Raw genomic sequence first — 21,326 nt, 5'->3', positions numbered from 1 at the left:
AGAATTTTTGGGTTAAGTCGGGTCGGGTGGTTACCGGAATACCGGGTGGTTTTCCGGCGGTTTTGGCCGGTTTCGGCCTTTGCAAGGGGTGGACGGAAGTGAGGGGATGGGCTGAGGTTTGAGAGAGTTCTTGAGAGAGATTGGCTTGAGAGAGAGTGAAGTTGAAGAAGTCATTAAGTCTAATGGTGCAAGAGCTTATAAAGGGATGACTAATGGCTTGATTGAGGGAATTTAATTGCGGTTAAGGGGACCCTAATGTGGCTGCCGAATTTTAAGAAGGGTTTAGGGAAGGGAAAGTGTCACATTGAGTGTAGGGGAAGCAAGAGGGGTGATGGATGTGATGGATGGATGGAGGGAGGTGATGGATGGGGGGAAAATTCAAAATGTGTGGTGGGAGAGCATTGGAGCCGATGGGTGAGAGGGCTTGAGCCGCGGCTTGGGCTGTCTAATCCGAGCCGAGGGTTGAGCCGTGGCTTGGGGTTGAGCCGCGGCTTAATGGCTTGGCTTGGCTTGGCTGTGGGTCCCATCCGATTAGGAGAAAAGCCGGCAAACGCTTGAGACTTGATTGAGCTTGCATCCGATCTCCGATGTCCAATTAATTTGAAGATTTGGAATGCTTGAACTACGAGGATTTGAATGAGTACAATATCGCCATACGTCGTGTGAACTAGCGTTCGGGCGACATGGCGCCCCGGGAGTCGGTTTTGCCCTGTTTGGACGTTCGGAGTGGAATTTAACACCCCTTGACCTCCGATTGATCTCTGTGCATCCTTGCATTCGTTTTGGCGATCCTTTTGCCCCGTGGGGGATCGTTGGCCCGTTGTCCTCGGTCGGGGACCGTTGGCCCGGGAAGGCCTAGGGACTTCGACCGGGATTCTCTCAGTGTGCCCTGAATGCTTTGAGGTGCTCGGGGATTATTGTGAGGTGCTCGGAGATCGTTGTGGTCTCTGCTTTCCGTGGAAATTCCCGAAGGCTCGCCGGGAGACGTTCATGACCACTGAGACGTCCCTCGGGAGGCCGAGTCGGGTTCCGGAAGGTCATCTGAAGCTTGTTCCCCGACTTTGATGGTCCCTGGGTGCCTGTAGGCCTGCTTTGAGGGGCCGTTTGCTTGTCAGTGGAGCGAACCCCGGGAGCTCTGTCAGAAAAGGCATCCGTGGGGGATCGGGGTGTCCCGGCTTAAGCAGGATGTCCCGGAAATGCGCCCGGATGCGTCATTGGTCACTTTGGCACTGAGGGGGATTTTTGGAGCTCCATATTGGGCACCTTTCGGTGCTTCGGTGACTCAGTGATGAATAGTGCCACAGTGCCAGCTCCGTTGTTTTCGGGATTCCTCGTTCATCTGTTCTTCTGACTGCTTTCTTCCGCCTTTCTCAGTGGACTGTGCTTTCCTTTATTGTTCATGACCCCGTGCCCGCCTATTTGCCTTCGATTGCCAGGCGATGAATAGTGTCCTGAGCTTCAGTCGGGAACCCTTGTGCGGGAAGCCGGTGGGCCAAAATGGGGTGCTGACAGCTTGCCCCTCTTTGGTTGCATGCTCGGTTAGAGGATGTAGCCAAAGACCATGAGAGGCACCCTTTTTGGTCCCGGCGACCGCTTCTGTCGTCGCTCTCTGTGATAGCTCGCCCTTCCCCTGTCATGAGATGGTGGTGTGAGCGGGATTTAGAGAATGCGAAGTGGTAGGTGAAGGACCGAAGCCCGCAGAAAGCAGTAAAATGGACGAGAGGTCCGGAAAGCAGTAAATGTGGACGCGAAGTCCGGAAAGCAATAACCGGACGCAAAGTCCGGGGACGCGAAGTCCTGAAAGCAGTAAAGTGGACGCGGAGTCCGGAAAGCAGTAACAGGACGCAAAGTCCGGGGACGCGAAGTCCTGAAAGCAGTAAAGTGGACGCGGAGTCCGGAAAGCAGTAACCGGACGCAAAGTCCGGGGACGCGAAGTCCTGAAAGCAATAAAGTGGACGCGGAGTCCGGAAAGCAGTAACCGGACGCAAAGTCCGGGGACGCGAAGTCCTAATAGCAATAAAGTGGACGCGGAGTCCGGAAAGCAGTAACCGGACGCAAAGTCCGGGGACGCGAAGTCCTGAAAGCAATAAAGTGGACGCGGAGTCCGGAAAGCAGTAACCGGACGCAAAGTCCGAGGACACGAAGTCCTGAAAGCAGTAAAGTGGACGCGGAGTCCGGAAAGCAGTAACCGGACGCGAAGTCCGGGGACGCGAAGTCCTGAAAGCAGTAAAGTGGACGCGGAGTCCGGAAAGCAGTAACCGGACGCAAAGTCCGGGGACGCGAAGTCCTGAAAGCAGTAAAGTTACTAGGCCGAAGCCCGTGGAAAGCAATAAAGTAGAGAGAGCGAGAGGAAGTAAGGGCGGGAAAGGATGCTAAGCGGTTCGTCGGGGACGTCGGCAGAGGCAGATTGTCCCGTTCCAAGTCGAGCTTGTCATTTGTCGTTTCCTTGAGCCAGGATCAAAAGGGTTCCTTATCCTGCCCCTCATTTGGTTTGGTGCCCTGATCTGCCGCACAAGCCAAACGCGTGTTCATCAAGAAGGAGATGCCTCTTGGGATTCCATGCGTATCTGCAGAGAAGAGCATAACTCTTCGTTAGCCATGTGGACAGTGGTGCGCGCCAAGTGTACAGGGCTGATGCTGTCCCAAAGGTGTTGATCTGCGGTAGATTGGCGTTGCTGCTGCGATAAAGTTGCTTCGTCGATACTTTGCCCTTGGGGTGGCGGTGTGTTTGATCTGCCGAAAGCCGGCTTTGCTGCTGGGGCGGTTAGTCGTTACTTTGCCGGATGTCAGCTCTGTCGCAGTGACGATTGTAGTTCGCTAGGGATGCCCGGTCGTGCGATGAGGGACTCGGACTCTGGGGTAGAGTGCCTACGTATCCCGAAGAGTCAGGAATCAGAGTCTGTCGTAGTTCCCGCGTTTGTTGTACTTTGATCCTGACATCATTAGTAAGTCATGGGGGTTATTAACAACGTGTAAGCGCGGATAAAAAGATGTCTTTGAGACGCACGCTCTTCAGTTTCGGGTCGTCTGAGCGACCCTCAAAGAGTTTTTGTTTTAGCGATGCGAATGGGATCCCGCTTTCAGAGGCCTCGATGTGAGGCCTCCGGGGCTCCTGTTGGCCTTGCATGGGCATATCGAGACGTTCTCAAAGGTGCCCAAGCGGCTCTATCGGTTGTTCGACGCGCCTGTGAACTTTGGACCCTTTTTATCAGGGTGCCGTAGGGCGGCTGCATTTGTAACCCGCATGGGGAATTTTATTCAATTTTGGTTAGACCTCGGTCTAGTCATTTCCGGAGTGTTATGACTAGACTCCCGGAAAGAAATGTCTAGGATTTTGGCTTTGTGGTAGCCGATTGAAGGGTGAATGTGACCCATTTTGGAGTTGTGCAATGACAAAGAGAAAAGAGAAAGCTTGGGGAGCACGTTGCCCCAAGCTAAAAGGATACACGGGTTCACGCCTGCAGCGAAATGTACCCCCTTTTTGTCTTTTCGCGGTGTGGGCTGCGCCAAACTCCTCAGATGGCGTGCTCGGTTGTCCACTACGCCTGGGGAAGAATCCACCTTAGAAAGTTGAGTTTATGTTGAAGAGCCGATCGGGGATCGCGTTGGAGTAGACATCCTGGCCATTTCCCTTGGGGATCCCTAGCTCGAGCAGGGTGCGAGAGCCTCGGGCGACTGTTTTGTTTATCTCTCGTTTTGCTCTCCTTTTGCTACGGTCACCCACCTCGGGGCCGCACCTCTCAACCTAAAGAGGATGAACTCTCCTTTTGCCACGACCGCCCGCCTCGGGATTTTCGGTCATGCCTCTCTTGAAAACACAGAAAACTGGTTAGTAAAAATGGGCAAAACGGAGGTCGTGCACGGTGGGTCGGCCCTCGGATCGTGACCACCTCTTCACGAGAGAGGGTGAGGGTTGTGAGGAACCCTTTAAATGTGATGGCACGACTCTCCGAGGTCGTGGGATGAAATGGCACGCCGTTAGTGTTCGGTACGCACGGTGAGGGTCTAGGGACCCGATTGCAATTTCGGCTGGAACGGGGTCTTGGGGACCTCAAATCGAAAATCCAAGTCCGGAAATAGACTTAGGGGGTAGGAAATATGTAGGCTATGAAGTTTGAGAATTTTTGGGTTAAGTCGGGTCGGGTGGTTACCGGAATACCGGGTGGTTTTCCGGCGGTTTTGGCCGGTTTCGGCCTTGGCAAGGGGTGGACGGAAGTGAGGGGATGGGCTGAGGTTTGAGAGAGTTCTTGAGAGAGATTGGCTGGAGAGAGAGTGAAGTTGAAGAAGTCATTAAGTCTAATGGTGCAAGGGCTTATAAAGGGATGACTAATGGCTTGATTGAGGGAATTTAATTGCGGTTAAGGGGACCCTAATGTGGCTGCCGAGTTTTAAGAAGGGTTTAGGGAAGGGAAAGTGTCACATTGAGTGTAGGGGAAGCAAGAGGGGTGATGGATGTGATGGATGGATGGAGGGAGGTGATGGATGGATGGAGGGAGGTGATGGATGGGGGGAAAATTCAAAATGTGTGGTGGGAGAGCATTGGAGCCGATGGGTGAGAGGGCTTGAGCGGCTTGGGCTGTCTAATCCGAGCCGAGGGTTGAGCCGTGGCTTGGGGTTGAGCCGCGGCTTGATGGCTTGGCTTGGCTTGGCTGTGGGTCCCATCCGATTAGGAGAAAAGCCGGCAAACGCTTGAGACTTGATTGAGCTTGCATCCGATCTCCGATGTCCAATTAATTTGAAGATTTGGAATGCTTGAACTACGAGGATTTGAATGAGTCCAATATCGCCATACGTCGTGTGAACGAGCGTTCGGGCGACATGGCGCCCCGGGAGTCGGTTTTGCCCTGTTTGGACGTTCGGAGTGGAATTTAACACCCCTTGACCTCCGATTGATCTCTGTGAATCCTTGCATTCGTTTTGGCGATCCTTTTGCCCCGTGGGGGATCGTTGGCCCGTTGTCCTCGGTCGGGGACCGTTGGCCCGGGAAGGCCTAGGGACTTCGACCGGGATTCTCTCAGTGTGCCCTGAATGCTTTGAGGTGCTCGGGGATTATTGTGAGGTGCTCGAAGATCGTTGTGGTCTCTGCTTTCCGTGGAAATTCCCGAAGGCTCGCCGGGAGACGTTCATGACCACTGAGACGTCCCTCGGGAGGCCGAGTCGGGTTCCGGAAGGTCATCTGAAGCTTGTTCCCCGACTTTGATGGTCCCTGGGTGCCTGTAGGCCTGCTTTGAGGGGCCGTTTGCTTGTCAGTGGAGCGAACCCCGGGAGCTCTGTCAGAAAAGGCGTCCGTGGGGGATCGGGGTGTCCCGGCTTAAGCAGGATGTCCCGGAAATGCGCCCGGACGTTTCATTGGTCACTTTGGCACTGAGGGGGATTTTTGGAGCCCCATATTGGGCACCTTTCGGTGCTTCGGTGACTCAGTGATGAATAGTGCCACAGTGCCAGCTCCGTTGTTTTCGGGATTCCTCGTTCATCTGTTCTTCTGACTGCTTTCTTCCGCCTTTCTCAGTGGACCGTGCTTTCCTTTATTGTTCATGACCCCGTGCCTGCCTATTTGCCTCCGATTGCCGGGCGATGAATAGTGTCCTGAGCTTCAGTCGGGAATCCTTGTGCGGGAAGCCGGTGGGCCAAAATGGGGTGCTGACACATATGAATGACACCCTAATTTTGAAATTGGATGATACATGCATGTAAAAAATAAAATGCCAACGGCTTAATGAATAGTATACATCGCACATCTCTCTCAAGAACAGAAAGATTCAAATTGGCGCGCAGGCCGACTCAAGGACTGTTGTTGGAATCGGGTTGGAGGATGGCGTGGAGCTCTTGCAGGATGCATGGTTTTAGTATTACAGGGACCGTGTTACATAAGTATGGGGGCTCCCGACTCAAAGGTGTCAATTCCTTGAAATCGAGCATGGATCTTTGGGTGCCTAATTGACGGTCCAACCGTGCGACGTACCCTTACTCGGAACCCCTATCTAATCTTTGTTTCCTAAAATCGGTCGTGGGACGCGACCCGTAGGTACCTGAAGCTAGTATGATATGCAATGTGCGTGCGAGAAATAAAAGTGCGTAAAGTAGATAAGCGGGAAATTGCGAAAAGCGATTAATAAATAAGCAAACAAAGCAAGCGGGAACGAGCCCGAACCCTCTAAGTATCCCCAGTGGAGTCGCCAAGCTGTGCGCACCCGAATTTGGTCTCGTCGGGGCACGCATGCACGCGCCTAAATGCGATGCGGCTTGGGAGTGTCCACCTTCTCAGGGACGCGCGACGGACGCACGTGAGAAGGAGTCGCCACTTGCCATTTTACGACCCGAAGGTCGAGGGCCGGCAAGTTACCCAAGTCTAGGGGTGTGGGATACACCTAGTATGTTAAGATAATGGTCTGTACGGAACCGAAAATTTCGAATTCGGGGGTTCTATTACGTGTGGGCCTATGTCCCACACGCCCTTTCGGTACTCTACCTTGCTAGGCTAGCCATTTTATTTATTTACCGCATGATTTAGGATTGCACTTGACTCACCCGTTTTGACACCGTAAATTCGAAGAAGCTCTCCGACCGTCAGCTCTCTGACCGGGATTATCACATGAATAAATATACATCATAAACCCTTACATTGTTCTCTCAAATAAATAAAAGACAAGCTACAATGATTAAATCCCGGTCGGTTCGCATTCGGCCATGATTTCACTAATGCTCACCGTATGGTTTTGGAAAAGACCGAAAATTAAATTAAATGCGCACTCAGTGTATGGGGGTATTGGACTCTGTGATCGACGGTTGTGGGCGTTAGACCTAGTGTGAATAGAGTCCTAAAGGATTGGGCTCGATCCGCATAACAAACAAGTGCAAAAATGTAATAAGCAAGCTCAAATAAACAAACAATAGGTTTCTTGTTATCACCGAATTTACGTGAATTAACTGATTATTAACCGGGGTATATTGGCATGCAAATCCTACCTTAAAACAAACAAAAGGGAAGTGAATAGGGTATGTAGCATTCGGCATTATTTTAAACGGACCCGCAAGACATGACGTCTGCAGTTAAGTCTCGAATGTGTGGGTTATTTTTAGATTATTCTGTATCGTGGCTGTGCACACCCGAATTTCGTCTCGTCGGGGCATGCATGCGCGCGCCTAAATGCAACACGGCTTGGGAGTGTCCACCTTCCCGGGGACGCGCGACGGACGCACGTGAGAAGGAGTCGTCACTTACCATTTTATGACCCGAAGGTCGATGGCCGGCAAGTTACCCGGGTCTAGGAGTACGGGGTACACCTATTATGCTAAGGCAATGGTCTGTACGGAACCGAAAATCCCGAATTCGGGGGTTCTATTACGTGTGGGCCTATATCCCACACGCCCTTTCGGTACTATAGCTTGTCTAGGCTTGCCATTTTAATTTAAATACCGCTTAATTAAGTTCCGCTCATCTTATGCGTTTTGACACCGTAAATTCGAAGAGACACTCTGACCATCCACTCTCCGACCAGGATTTTACATGAATATATGTATAATATAAAATCTTGTATTGTTCTCTCAAATAAAAGATAAATTACAATGACTGAATCCCGGTCGGTTCGCGATCGGCCATTATTTCACTCATGCTCACCGTATGGCTTTTGAAAAGACCGAAAATTAAATTAAATGCGCACTCGGTGTGTGGGGGCATTGGACCCCGTGTGAATCATGTCCTAAAAGAATCGGGCTCGATCCGCATAACAAATAATTGTAAAAATGTAACAAGCAAGCTCAAATAAACAAACAACGGGGTTCTATTATCGCCGAATTTACGTGAATTAACTGATTATTAACCGGGGTATATTGGCATACAAATCCTACCTTAAGCAAACAAAAGGGATAATGGATAAGGTATGTAGCATTCGGCATTATTTTAACGGACCTGACAGACATGATGTCTATAGTCAAGTCTCGAATGTGTGGGTTGTTTTTAGATTATTCTATATCGTGACAATACGGCTTTTACAAATTAAGAGTATTTTCACCTAAAACCCAAAAGATATAACCCTTTATTTGACTATTGCCCATGTTTTATTTAAGTCGAGTTTGAAATTAATCCGTTTTCTTATGTTTTAACCCGTTCTAAACACAAACCTACACTAGAGTGACGGTAGGACAAGAATCGGTAATCATGCCCTTGAATCGGTAAATATGTATGTGCATGAAAATCAAGATTACGTTGTACGTATCTTGGTGCTTTTAAAATTGTGAATTTTGAAAAGGGCATGATTAACAGTTCTTGAACTGTCGATGCGATTACAGATTATTAATAGGTTCGTGCAGTTCAATTAAAAGAGCCAAGTGATTTAATTTAGCCAAATTTAACGTCCCAATTATCCCGTATGTAGAATTTTAGGTTAATTAGAAATTTGCCGAATGCTTTAATCTACGGATTTCGAGTCGTCGAGATAGCCATTAATTAACCGCCCGATAAACTCTAATTTCCGATATGGTCACATTGTATACATATAGTTACAAAGATAAGATATTTAAATGGGGCACATACAATGCCGGTGGGTGATCCAAGTAGGAAAGGTTCGGGTATTTTTGAAAATGTCCAGGGGACTGAATTGAACGCTTTTAAAAGAGCAGGGACTGATTTGAAAATTTTGAAGAAATTGGGGACTGATTTGAAAATTCTGAAGAAATTGAGGACTGATTTAAAAATTCTAAAAAAATTGAGGACTATGTAAAAATTACTGAAAATGTCCTAGGACTTATTTGAAATGAATTTGAAAATCTGGACTGATCTGAAAACAAAAAAAGGCCCTGGGACTAAACTGAAACAACTCGAAAAGTCCTTTTGGATGTTTGAAAAATTATGGGAATTCCAGGACTGATTGGAAAATAGTAAAATGACTGGGACTTGATTGAAAAGAATTTTTGAAATTCGGGGCAGATCTGAAAAGGGTGAAAAATAGTCCCGGGACTAAACTGAAACAATTTGAAAAGTTTTTTGGGATTCTTGGAAAAATTCTGGAAAATCCAAGGACTGATTGGAAAAGAGTAAAATGGCCGGGACTTGATTGAAAATAATTTTGAAATTCGGGGTAGATCTGAAAAGGGTGAAAAATGGTTCAGGGACTAAACTGAAACAATTTGAAATGTTCTTTGGGATTCTTGGAAAAATTCTTGAAAATCCAAGGACTGATTGGAAAATAGTAAAATGGCCGGGACTTGATCGAAAATAATTTTGAAATTCGAGATAGATCTTAAAAAAATAAAATACGTCCTCTGGACTGAAATGTGACAAAATAAAAAGTTCATAAAATCGAGTTCGGGACAAATCCGATCATCCACGCGACCCAAGAACACTCATTTCACATTTTATCCATCAAGTAAGCAATAATATTCAAGAAAGGAGCCCTAATCATGCCACTAAGTTGAGAATTTACCTAGTTCGGAAAGTTGAGGGGTGATTCTGTAAAAATAAAAAAAAAATCGTTTGGCAAATCGTGTCGGATCGGATCGGATCGGACTGCCTGCCCGAAGGAGAAATCGGCCGGAAGAACGCTGGGCCGGACTGGGGACGTTGGGCCGAAATGGGCCGAACTTCTGGGCTGGACCTGCGAAGAAAGTGAACTGGGCCGAGGCCCATTAGCCGGCGAGCGGTCGGGGTAGCCGGTAACGGCGGTGATGCGGCTACGGGCATCGGTTCTCGCCCCTAGACGCCGCGGTGAGGGCCAGAATGGGCACGGGTGACGGTTCTGGACACCGCCGACGCTACGCAGTGGTCGATCTGGGCCTCACCGGAGTTAAAACCGTCGGGATCGGGGAGAATTTCAAATGTGGACACGAAGTCCGAAAAGTAGTAAATGAGGACACGAAGTCCGAAATGCGGTAGATATGGACACGAAATTCGGAATGCAGTGAATGCGGACACGAAGTCCGGAATGCAGTAGATGCGGACACGAAGTCCGGAATGCAGTGAATGTGGACACGAAGTCCGGAATGCAGTAGATGCGGACACGAAGTCCGAAATGCAGTGAATGTGGACAAGAAGTCCGGAATGCAGTAGATGCGGACACGAAGTCCGAAATGCAGTGAATGTGGACACGAAGTCCGGAAAGTAGTAAATGAGGATACCAAGTCCAAATGCAGTAGATATGGACACGAAGTCCGGAAATGCAGTGAATGTAGACATGAAGTCCGTGGACGCGAAGTCCAGAAAGTTGTAAACGTGTACGCGAAGTTCGGAAAGCAGTAAATGTGGACACGAAGTCCGTGGACGCGAAGTTCAGAGACCTGTAAATGTGGACACGAAGTCCTGGACGCGAAGTCCGAAAAGCAGTAAAGGTGGACACGGAGTCCTCGACGCGAAGTCCGAAAAGCAGTAAAGATAGACACGAAGTCCAGAAAGCAGTAAATGTGGGCATGATGCGAAAATGCAGGGAATGTAGAAGCAATGACTAGTGTTAGGGAATGGCGCGGGGCGCCGAAGAGGGGCGCTTGGAATTGGGTCATGGCTTTGTTGGGATGGTGCAGTGGTAGGCGTGGCTTGCATTGCCGCCGGGGTGGTTGTGCTTTGCTGGAGGCCCGCTTTGCCCCTCGGGCGGTTTTACGTCTGATCTACCAGAAACCAACCTCACCACTAGGGCGATTGCTCGTTGCTCTGCCAGATGCTGACTCTGTCGCAAGGGCGATTGTAGTTTGATGGGGACGCCCCGGTCTTGCGATGAATGACTCGAGTTCTAGACGAAGTGCCCACGTACCCCGAGGGATGGGGAATCAGAGTCCGCCGTAGTTATGGCGTTTGTTGTACCTGTGATCCTGATATCATTAGTAAGTCATGGGATTATTAGCAATTTATAAGCACAGGTAAAAGAATGTGTTCGCGATGCATGTTCTTCAGTTTCGGGTCGCCTGGGCAACCAGTAGAGAGTTTTTGCTTTGGCGATGCGAATGAGATCCTATTTTCGAAGGCCTTAATGTGAGGCCCTCCAAGGCTCCTGTTGGTCATGCATGAGCATATCGAGACATTCTCAATGATACCCTAGCGGCTCTGTCGATTATTCGACACGCCCGTCGGCTTAGGACCCTTCTCGTCAAGGTACCGGAGGGCGGCTACGCTTGTGACCCGCGTAGGGATTTTTTTGCCTATTTTTGATCAGACTCGGTTTGACCATTTTCAGAATGCTATGACTAGAGGATCATGTCCTAAAGGATCGGGCTCGATCCGCATAACAAATAATTATAAAAATGTAACAAGCAAGCTCAAATAAACAAACAACGGGGTTCTATTATCGCTGAATTTACGTGAATTAACTGATTATTAACCGGGATATATTGGCATACAAATCCTACCTTAAGCAAACAAAAGGGATGATGGATAGGGTATGTAGCATTCGACATTATTTTAACGGACCCGACAGACATGATGTTTATAGTCAAGTCTCGAATGTGTAGGTTGTTTTTAGATTATTGTATATCGTGAAAATACGGTTTTTACAGATTAAGAGTATTTTCACGTAAAACCCAAAAGATATAACACTCTATTTGACTATTGCCCATGTTTGATTTAAGTAGAGTTTGAAATTAATTCGTTTTCCCATGTTTTAACCCGTTCTAAACACAAACCTACACTAGAGTGACGGCAGGACAAGAACCGGTAATCATGCCCTTGAATCGGTAAATATGTGTGTGCATGAAAATCAAGATTATGTTGTACGTATCTTGGTGCTTTTGAAATTGTGAATTTTGAAAAAGGCATGATTAACAGTTCTTGAACTGTCGATGCGATTACAGATTATTAATCGGTTCGTACAGTTCATTTAAAAGAGTCAAGTGATTTAATTTAGCCAAATTTAACGTCCCGATTATCCCGTATGTAGAATTTTAGGTTAATTAGAAATTTGCCGAATGCTTTAATCTACGAATTTCGAGTCGTCGAGATAGCCATTAATTAACCGACCGATAAACTCTAATTTTCGGCATGGTCACAATGTATACATATAGTTACAAAGATAAGATATTTAAATGGGGCACATACATTGCCGGTGGGTGATCCAAGTAGGAAAGGGTCGGATATTTTTGAAAATGTCCAAGGGACAAAATTGAACGATTTTAAAGAGCAGGGACTGATTTGAAAATTCTGAAGAAATTGGGGACTGATTTGAAAATTCTAAAAAAATTGGGGACTATGTAGAAATTATTGAAAATATTCTAGGACTTATTTGAAATGAATTTGAAAATCTGGACTAATCTGAAAACAAAAAAAAGGCCTAGGGACTAAACTGAAATAACTCGAAAAGTTCTTTGGGATGCTTGAAAAATTCTGGGAATTCCAGGACTGATTGGAAAATAGTAAAATGGCTGGGACTTGATTGAAAAGAATTTTTTGAAATTTGGGGCAGATCTGAAAAGGGTGAAAAATGGTCCCAGAACTAAACTGAAACAATTTGAAAAGTTCTTTGGGATTATTGGAAAAATTCTAGAAAATGCAAGGACTGATTCAAAAATAGTAAAATGGCCTGGACTTGATTGAAAATAATTTTGAAATTCAGGGTAGATCTGAAAAGGGTGAAAAATCGTCCCAGGACTAAACTGAAACAATTTGAAAAGTTCATTGGGATTCTTGGAAAAATTTTGGAAAATCCAAGGACTGATTGGAAAATAGTAAAATGGCCGGAACTTGATTGAAAATAATTTTGAAATTCGGGATAGATCTTAAAAAAATAAAATACGTCCTCTGGACTGAAATGTTACAAAACAGAAAGTTCGTAAAATTGAGTTCGGGACAAATCCGATCACCCACGCGACCCAAGAACAGTCATTTCACATTATATCCATCAAGTAAGCAATAATATTCAAGAAAGGAGCCCTAATCATGCCACTAAGTTGAGAATTTACCTAGTTCGGAAAGTTGAGGGGTGATTCTGTAAAAATAAAAAAAATCGTTGGGCGAATTGGGTCGGATCGGATCGGATCGGACTGCCCGCCCAAAGGAGAAACCGGCCGGAAGAATGCTGGGCCGGACTAGGGACGTTGGGCCGAAATGGGCTGAACTTCTGGGCTGGACCTGCGAAGAAAGTGAACTGGGCCGAGGCTGGTTAGCCGGCGGGCGATCGGGGTCGCCGGGAACAGCGGCGATGCGGCTGCGGGCGGCGGTTCTCGCCCCTGGACGCCGCGGTGAGGGCCAGAATGGACGCCGGTGACAGTTCTGGACACCGTCGACGCTTCGCCGTGGTCGATCTGGGCCTCACCGGAGTTAAAACCGTCGGGATCAGAGAGAATTTCGCGATTTTCCGACAACGGTTCCCGAGTTCCTCCGATCTCCAAATTCCTTAAAACGAGAGCAAATTTTCCGTTTCTGTTTGCTGGGTCGTGTTCGTTTCCATCCGAATCTTATTTATGTTCCATTTAATTGCAATTCCATTCCCTTTCCGTTAAGATTTCGGCCGATTTCGCGAAAAATCACGGAAATTCTCTTTGTGGGGATCTCCGGGGCCGGCTAGGGTCACGGGCAGCCGACGAGCGCTGCGCGGCCTGCCCGGCCCGAATCTTCTTTTTTTTTATATATAAAAAGGCCGGCGGTCACGGGCAGCCAGTCAACGTTGCATGGCTTGCCCGGCCGTGCCCGAATCTTTTCTTTTCTTTTCTTTTCTTTTTTACATGCATATATATAATTTAATTTAATTTAAATTTAAATTATTTATTTATTTATTTATTTATTTAGAAAAGGTAATAAATTGGAAAAATGACGATTTTGCCCCCTGGAGCCGATGGACCGAAATGGGGTGCTGATAGTGGCAATATGGCTTTTACAGATTAAGAGTATTTTCACATAAAACCCAAAAACCTAACCCTCTACTTGACTATTTGCCCATGTTGATTATGCCGAGTTTGTGATTAATTTGTTTTCCCATGTTTTGACCAATTCTATGCACAAACTTACGCTAGGGTTACGGCAGGACAAGAACCGGTAGTAATGCCCTTGAATCGGTAAATATGTGTGTGTATGAAAATAAAGATTACGTTGCATATATCTCGGTGCTTTTGAAATTGTGAATTTGAAAAGGGCATGGCTAACAGTTCTTGAACTGTCGACGTGATTACAGATTGTTAATCGGTTCGTACAATTTATTTAAAGAAATCAAGTGATTTAATTTAGCCAAATTTAACGTCCCAATTATCCCGTATGTAGAATTTTAGGTTAATTAAAAAAATTTGCCGAATGCTTTAATCTACGGATTTCGAATCGTCGAGATTCCATTAGTTGACCACCCGATAAACTCTAATTTCCGACACGGTCACGTTGTATACATATAATTACAAAAATAAAATATTTAAACATGGCACATACATTGTCGGTGGGTGATCCAAGTAGGAAAGGGTCGGATACTTTAGAAAATGTCCGATCTGAAAAGGGTAGAAAATTCGAATTTAAAATTCGGGACAGATCTGAAAAGGGTAAAAAATAGCCCCGGGACTCAACTGAAACGACTTAAAAAGTTTCTAGGAGTGGTTAGAAAATTTTGAAAAATTCAAGGACTGATTGGGAAATATTAAAAATGGCCTGACTTAACTAAGAATAATTTTAAAATTCGGGGCAGATTTGAAAGGGCGAAAATGGCCCCGGGACTAAACTGAAACAACTTGAAAAGTTCCTTGGGATGCTTGAAAAATTCTGGAAAATTCAAGGACTGAATGGGAAATGATAAAAATGATTGGGACTTGGCTGAAAATAATTTTAAAATTTGGGACAGATCTGAAAAAATAAAAATGAGTCCTCTGGACTGAAATGAGACAAATTAAAAAGTTCGTAAAATCGAGCTCGAGACAAATCCGATCACCCACGCAACCCCATACTGCTTATTTCACATCATATCCATCAAACAAGCATTAATATTCAGGAATGGAGCCCTAATCATGCCACTAAGTCGAGAATTTACCTAGTTTGGGAAGTTGTGGGGCGATTCTATAAATAAAAAAAATTAAAAAAATTGAAATGCTGGACGAGCTGGGCCGGGCCGAGATCCGGTGGGGGTGGACTGGGATGGATTGGGCCGACGGGCTTGCTGGACCGAACAGGGCCGCGACAGTGGGCTTGGCCGCTGCTTGATGGCTGGCGCTGGGCTGCTGGACGTGGGCTGAGCCGCTGCTAACCAGGGGCTGGGCTGCTGGACCAGGTTAAGCCAAAAAAAAAATCAACCCGGTTAGCGTTGAACGGGGAACCGAGAGCAAAAAGGGAGGACTCGGGCGACCGGGCGTCGGGCAGCAAGCTGAGGGCAGGACGGGAGCTGCGGGTCTCGGGTGAGAGGTCGAGCTGCGGTTCTCGGGCGTGAGGTCAAGCTCTCTGTCGCGGTCTGTGAAGACGAGCTGAGGAAGAAGAAGGAAAAAACGAGCTGCGGGTTTCGGCGAGGGAGAGCGTGAGGGCGAGAGGAGGAAGAGAGAGCTGGAGCTGAGGGAGTTTCGGAGCTGGGGGTCGTGTCCGTGGATGAGCTAAAGCAGTTCCCTTTTGAGGTCGAGCTCAGAGTTCCGGAACCGTGACAGAGAGAGAGAGAGAGCTCGGGGGTTTCGTTCGTGAGTGGATCCTGGACGACAGCGTGAGAGGTCACCCGAGAGAGAGAAAGAGTAGAGGAACGGAGAGAAAATTTTTTTTTAGAGCTCGGTTTGTTTGGAGTCCCCCCCCCCGGCTAGGGTTTTCGCGAGGAGAAGAAGAAGGGACCAGAAGAATGAAAAATGAAGGAGGAAGAGAAAAGGAAAGAGGAAAAGAAGTCAAAGGAGAAGGTAAGGCGAAAAGGAGAAAAGGAAGTGAACTTTGACTTTGTTTCGTTGACCTTTTATGGTGGCATGGGTCGTCAGACCATCTCTGACCGACCCTGCCCATCTGTCATGTCGGTCAGACCGGTCTGACCGACTTGACCCCCTTTTTTTTTAGAATGTAATAAATTGGAAAAAAATGACGATTTTGGCTCTCGAGCCGATGGACCGAAATGGGTTTTGACACTAGCCAAGGGAGACATCATATTGATGAACAGAACGGGTTCATGATGAACTCTTGTTGGATTAACATGGGTCAATCCTAGAATCCTTTGAATTTGCCGTAAGGATAGGTCTCGTAATCCCAGATAAAGTTCCATTTGAGAGCTTATGGAACAAACAAATTATAGAGAAGTTTACTTATTTGTCACTCCAGGCATCAACCTATACTATACATCTTATCTGTGATTTTAGAAACCATCCCAGTTCTCGGAATGACCACAACAAAGATCATTAACCCATCACCGAACACTAGTTTAACAATGAAAGATGAAGCACCATTGTCGGCTCATGAAGAAATATATAGAGGATTCTAAATTCATTAGTCCCACCCGCTTGCTTGTGAAGTATAATGTACTGTGTTAATAACCAAAAATAAATAAATAAATAAATCAACACTTTATCAATTTGGTACGATTTTTTCCTTAATTAAAAAATGCATAAACTATTGATTTGACACAAATTCTAGTACGAAGTCGACTTTTCCGTTAATTTGAATGGAAAATGCTTATGCTTATTACCGATACCACGTGGCTTATGATGATAGCTCAAGTAGGACCCATAATATTTTATGTAACAATAAAATGTTTTTCTAGAAAAAAAAGAAATCACAAAAGAGCAAAATCAAAGGGATGGAGGAGGGGCGGTGGTCAGCGGTGGGGGCCTCACTATCAACCACTAACTCCCTCAGTTGTGGTCGCTGGTGACCACAGATGGCGTTGGTGACCCCTGTAGGGGGTGGGTTGTCGGGATTGAGGCCCCTAACTGCCGGGATTACGTTAGGGGACTCTCGATTCTGGTGGGTATTGAATCAATTTAACCCATCTTCTTCAACAACGTATACAACTTGAAGAAGCTAGCATATGAGGAGAGGAAGGCTCGTTTGATCGAGTGACTCAATGCCATCAACTCAGCTGCTGGAGCAGATGACGATGAAGATAATAAGTAGACGATTTTTATGACGGAATCTGAGCTAAAGATTATTCATCACCTTTGAGCTTCTGAGAACATGGATCAACGTTTCAGAGCTTTCTTTATCCATAGATGTTAATTTGCAACCCAGTTTTTATTTAATTTTTGGTGCCAAAACTTCGTGTTCTGACATTTTTGAGGATATTCTTGTTAGCGATCTATTCTGGATCTTAACTTTTTTGCATGGACATCAAATTTCAGTTTTTCTTAAATTTTTTTGCAGCAGCAATCAAATTTATTTATCCACTCAATTTTAACCATTCCCAGTAGAAGATACAGTGACATCCTTCATATAGAGTTTAAACATTTCATTCAAGACCAATGTGCATAGAAATGCACTGAAATTAGTCAACTCCAATTACACAGAAATGAGAAGGCTAATAAAATAACGACCCGAGTTAGTTCACTTTCAACAACGTAAATATCGCTATAGAGCGACAATGGGGTTAGCAATGAAAATCATGCATGGCGAGTGTAGACTCTTGGCACATATTGAATGCGTACCACTTGCCATTGTGCTAGTCGGAAGAATAAGACCTTGACCTTGAGAATGATGTTGCAGCCATCTATAAGTGTGGTCACTATTCTTGGAGGTGGAAACTTGGCTTAAATACTCGGTTACTATAGAAGTTGTCTCGGTTATACTTAGCAATGTACGTAACAAGCTGTAACTAATTTAGAGTATATCAATTTAATGTGTGTTATGTTTGATATAGGATATAAAAGGAATCATAATTTTTAAGGTATTTTATGGAGCAGTGACATCACGTTATTACTTATACATACTATAACTCGTAAATAAATTGAAAATAAACGAAAAAAAAAAGTAGTTAAAGGTTGTTAGATGCTGCATTCCAGCTGGCATTCCACAAGATACATTGGTCATTCATATTGGTTTCATCTAAAGCTAATATCAGTGAGCAAATCACTAATAAAAAAAAAATGAAATTGAATGTTGACGAGCACATACTCGCATGTGCTGAGGCGGGCCAAAAGAATGATATTGGGATCCCCGTCTTTCTCCCACTTGGGGCCAATACCCGCTTAAAAATGACCCGATTTTCAGGCGGGTACCTGGAAGAAGAAATGAACCCAAAATCCCGACATATATGCCATATAAATTCCAGGGGAGGGTTGCGGCGCCTGCTACAAGGTCAGGTGCCTCGATAGGAGCATCTGCTCCCCCCGCGCGAGCCGTCAACATCATTGTCACCGACGAGTGCCCGAGGGGATATTGCTCCAAGAGGCGGGTCCACTTCGACCTAAGCGGGGCCGCATTCGGCTACATGGCTATCTCCAGCGAGGGCGGCTAGCTTAGGAACTGAGGCGAACTCCTAGTCATGTACAGGAGGTCCGTTCAATGTCCTCTCTAGCCGATGCTCTAAGGCAAGCTCTGAGTAGGAGCAAACCCCCTCCACTGTCACCAAGATCCAAAATTTTGAAACCAGGAGAGGAATAATCATGAATAAGGCAACCGCCATTCAATCGGGAATGAGGGATGTAGGTAGAGTCTTCTTAGTTGTAAGGGTTGCAGCTTGAGACGTCCCCGTACATCTTCCTTCTCCCGAGTCTGATCTCCTTTATCCATTCCTCCCACAACTTCTTTTTTCTAATTTATTATTATTTTTTATGAGATAAAATGACGAATTTATCCCTGAAAATATCATATGCAACCGCACATGACACGATTTGGCTGGAAATTGACTGAACGGGTAAGTGCCTATTTTTCATAGAGGTCGGAGGGTAAATGCTTCCTAGCCCCAAAAATCGAGGGGCAAAGTGCTTTCTACTCTTATTGGGCAGCCCACACACTTTTTATTGGGGCCGGGCTGAATTCCTCTCACCATTGAGGCTTTCTCTACTTCCCTCGCATCTCTCTCTCTCTCTCCCCCCTCTCTCCCCTCTCTCAGTCTGGACGGTCTCTGAACGGAAACGGGACTGCTTGTTCCGCCTTCGTAGCAGCTCGGTCGTTGTTGCCCCGGCTGAACTGCAAAAAGTGAGAATTTTAATTTTCAGGGTTTTCTAGTTTGTAGATTCTTAATTTCTTGGCTAATTAGGGGAGAAGGTAGATGGATTTACGAAGTTTCTTGCCTGATTGCAAGTTAAATGTTGTTCTTCTGCGAGGTGTAAAAGGATTGGTTCACAGAAAAAGAGAAGGAAAGCAGGAAAAGAAGATGAACAAGAAAAAGGTGTTCAACCTGGCCAAGGTTTTGAGGCAGGGCGAAGACTCATTAGAATCGCGAGGGAGAGGGTTGAGAAGGCCCAGCAGTACTCTACAGAGACCCCCGCCGCAACAAGAAGCGTGATATGCAGTCTCTTTGGATCCAGCGCATCAACGCCGGCACTCGCTTCCCCTCCACTCAGTACGTACCCGTCCGACTTTTCTTTTTTACATATATATCGAAAGACTGCTTGTTCTAAATTTTCAAATGATTTTTGCCCTACTTGTGTCTCATATATTTCGTTTCGTTATCGGCTTGAAGCACTTATTCTGAATATGAGCTAAATGGAACTTTGGATAATACCGTTGACGATATCATGTTATTTACCCTTGCCGGGATGAGTAAGCTTCATCCATGAATCTCCCAATTGTAGAGATGAGTATTGGTGTGTGGTGATGAGTATTCTTTGCCTGTAGGCATGGAAAGTAGTTCATTTGTGCTCGTTCCGACTTGGCTTTTCTACTTTCTGAACATTCTCTTGATGCCATGTTTGACTCATATATCAAAAGAAATAGGTGTTTCATGAGTAACATCAACTGCTATAGAGGTCTTTCATGAACGCTGAGATGAGAACTAAGATGTAAAAACGGTATCTTCTGCTCGCTTCAATGGGAGTTAAAAAACATTTTCAATTAATGACTTTCATCCCCTGTCTCTGCTGTGTAAGCCGAAGTTCTATTGGAGGATAAGAAATAGCGGTTTTTTAAGGATTCAAGAAACTTAGTCCTTTGAGATTTCAAACTAGCCCTGCAAATCATCTTAGCATTTCTTATATATGCGTGTATATGTCATGGTTAAGCACAGATGTTATACCAGAACTTTATGAACTATTTGTTGGATATTTGGGTGGTTTTTATTAGATAATTGTTGGCTTGTGCTTGAGCACCAATTGTTTTCTTGAAATTGGTTATTTACCTCATCAACATATTAATTTTTTTCCAAAACAACACGGGGCATTTGCAGTGGATGAACTTTGCATATAATCTCATAGTCTTACGACCATTTTGTACTGATTTTCAGGTCAATTACGGGAACTTCATGCACGGTTGATGAAGGAGAACATCCCGCTGAACTGGAAAGTTCTGTCAAAATTGTCCATGCATGAGCCACTTAGCTTCAAGGCCCTTGTGGACATCTCCCGTAATGCTTCCTTGGGAACAAGAATGTGGTTCATCCTCCCAGGAAGGTAAGCATTTCAGTCAGTGTCTAGTATGTTGTGGTCGCTTTGTGTCTCTTGTTTCTCTTTTTTGAGCTCGATGTTTGAACCATTGTTTCGTGGTTCCTACAAAGCTTCTACTGGTTTAGAAAGATTTACGGCCTGAACTTTGAGAACTCAATCATCTTTTGCTTGCATGTTCTCTCAAATATTCTGCATTCTATGTTCTCGGAGCTTCTCATTCCCTTTTGTGATATGAGGAAGATATGAATTAGATGAAGGGCAATGGAGGAAGAGGTTTGATTTCGACTATTACACAAGCTCAGTAAGACATTGTTTTGATGTTGAATCAAGGCTTGGCTGGTTTTGCTAGCCAAGGGAGACATCATATTGATGAACAGAACGGGTTCATGATGAACTCTTGTTGGATTAACATGGGTCAGTCCTAGAATCCTGTGAATTTGCCATAAGCATGAGATCTCGTATATCCCAGATAAAGTTCCATTTGAGAGCTTATGGAACAAACAAATTATTACAGAGAAGTTTACTTATAGTCACTCTCCAGGCATCAACCTATACTATACATCTTATCTGTGATTTTAGAAACCATCGCAGTTCTCTGTCGGAATCACACACACAACACGAATTTAACACACATCAGCAACACCAGTTTAAACATGAAAGATGGAATGCACACATTGTCGTCATGAAGAATATATAGAGATTTACTAAATTCTAATTATAAATCACAACACCCGCTTTTCGTGTGATGAGGATTACGTGTACGTTTATAACCAAAAATAATTAAAATAAAATTAGCAACACTTTATCATAATGGTACGATTTGCTTGTCCTTAAGTAAAAAGGCATAAACTATTGATTTGACACAAATTCTAGTACGAAGTCGCGCTTTTCTATTTGAATGGAAAAGCTGGCTATAGCGTATTACCGATACCACGTGGCTTATA

The 21,326-nt window shown here is 45.5% G+C and overlaps 1 pseudogene; it reads left to right on the top strand.

Moving 5' to 3' along the window:
* The first annotated feature begins 19,154 nt into the window (after positions 1-19,154).
* LOC116198042 lies at positions 19,155-20,412 on the top strand (annotated as a pseudogene).
* Positions 20,413-21,326: the final 914 nt, after the last annotated feature.

The sequence above is a fragment of the Punica granatum genome, chromosome 2 (assembly GCF_007655135.1).
Source record: "Punica granatum isolate Tunisia-2019 chromosome 2, ASM765513v2, whole genome shotgun sequence".
Taxonomy (NCBI): Eukaryota; Viridiplantae; Streptophyta; class Magnoliopsida; order Myrtales; family Lythraceae; genus Punica; species Punica granatum.
The sequence above is the reverse complement of the archived record's forward strand: the minus strand, read 5'-3'. Positions and strand labels throughout refer to the sequence as shown.